A 2228-nucleotide genomic window follows, 5' to 3' on the forward strand; every position below is an offset into this window, starting at 1 on the left:
TCCGGGCTGCATTGTGGTTGCACCGGTGCTGGAAAGTTGAATAGGACTGGGCCCTAAGTCCGGGAGGAAGGAAAGAGTTCTAACGCTAAAGAATATCCCTTTTCTGCGTATTCATAGTTCTCATTTCCCTTGAAGTGGGGCAAGAAAGAGAATGTACAGCCATGTATATAGAGTTCAAGACATGCGCTTTTGATGCTGTGACCGTAACTTGATAGCTAACTAGTTATATAGATATATTTCGCTTTGGAAGCAAGAGCTAAGTGTTTAGTATATGTTTTGCTTTGAAGGGCAAGGAGTTGTGAGGATGCTGATAGCTGGAGATCCATGGCGGTGTTTTCTGTGAGCAAATAAGCTTTCTCAAGATCTCTGAAACTTCCTAACTGCCATTGGAATTGGGAGACTGTTTTACTGTGTGATACAGGCGGGAGTGCATGCATGCACAAAAAATACTGCATGAGTTTTAAATGCAGCTCTACAACTGTAGAAATATAAGATGATGCTAATGAGCTTAGAGGTAAAGGAGCAAATCCTACTGAGTAATGCACTGATGTCAGGGAACTTCTCAGTTGGTAAGTATCTTGCCTGTGTAAGAACTAGCTCAGTCTGTGATAGCTAGTCCGCTTCATACAATACATCCCAAATAATACAGAATGGGAATGGTTACCCTGTGAAATATGTCTTTATACATATTTACTCCCAGCTTTATCTGTAAGTGGAGCAAGTACCTGCTAATGCTGAATCCTTACTCCTGTACCTTCGCATTCTGGTGCATTTTTTAAAAATGTACTGTAGATGCTGATGGTGCTTTGCAAATCCAGGCCTCTTTCACAATGCTGGCCTTTCTGTATAAGGTAACACAGATTTCTTAGATGTTAGCTCAACATGTGCAAAAAAAATCAGTTTGATATGTTTCGTTGCTGGTGTTCTTCCACTATACTAACACAGTCAGATGTTCCCTGTGCACTCCAGGTATCATGGTTACAAATTAAGGTTGTAAGGTACCCTGTGTTTTTTGTGGCTCGGATAGCTGTTACATGATATCAGCAAAGCTTTCTAGAGATCAGTTTTGTCCTGTTAGTGCTTGCCAGAAGACCTTTATATGCTCTTCTTGATGTCGTACCAGCATCTGTGTGGTACTAATGATTTATCCAGGACTTCCCAATTCTAGATAGCTGCTTAATGGACATGCAGTGTTAATACCAGTTCTGAAAATTTACTGACTGAAGCGGGCAGCCCCCAAACACCAGGTATCTCTATGAATAACCTTGAATAGCTACTTTTCTTTCCTGAATAAATTAATTATAGAAGCTTTGCTTTTTGAGGCTGCTAAATGACATTTAGATGGAAAGTTTCCTGAAGGTATATTGCACTTGAGTACCTTCACCATTTCTTCTCCAATTTTTTACTCCCAACACTTTGTCCCTTGGGGTGATCTCGCTGCTTGGATGCAGAGATTTGTGCCTCCAGCACTGGAATATGAGTAAGAAAAGCTAAGTTTAGAGTCTTCGCCTGTGAGATTTCTGGCATTCATGGGAATTTAGTATTGTAATAGCAGAGGCAGCATATCCAACAGGGTTTGCAGAAAGCACACAATGAGCTTTTTGTAAGAATGGGTTCATTATCTTGCAGAATTCTTGTTACTGGGGTGCGTGTTAAAAGCTGTTGATGGGGGCAGAGGGAGGAATTCCAGTGATTTGGGTAAATGAACTGCAGAGATTGACATTGTTAAGTTCCTCAGGCTTTTGTGTTCATTGCAAGGTAGCAGGTTGATGTTGAGTTACTTGTCAGAATGGTATAATTTTCTAAACTATTCCTGGAACATTTTATAAAGCCTACCATCTTCTGTTTGGATTTCTTTTTCTTTCTGGTTTTGAAAATCAAAAGAGTTTAGCACAGTGGGATGTAACTTTTGAATGCAGTTGATTTAGGCGGCTTTTAAAATCCAAAGCATTAATTTCAGGGTGGTGATATGACATCAACACAAAATAAAAAGAAAGGAATTACAGCATTTGGGCTGTGAGAACTGACCAGCATGTGGCTTCTTTTCCTTGGGCAACTTTGTTAGAAAACTGAACCATCTTTGTTGAACCTCCTGGCTGCAACCTCCATGCTGAAAGTACACCAGTTCCTTTGCAAAACTGAATGAGGTGTGTTTGAACTTTCTATGTGATGTTCAGGGTGGACTTTTTAATGGGTTGCTGTTCTTTCCTTACAGGTGTGAAGTAAAA

This window comes from Tiliqua scincoides, chromosome 13, assembly GCF_035046505.1.
Source record: "Tiliqua scincoides isolate rTilSci1 chromosome 13, rTilSci1.hap2, whole genome shotgun sequence".
Taxonomy (NCBI): domain Eukaryota; kingdom Metazoa; phylum Chordata; class Lepidosauria; order Squamata; family Scincidae; genus Tiliqua; species Tiliqua scincoides.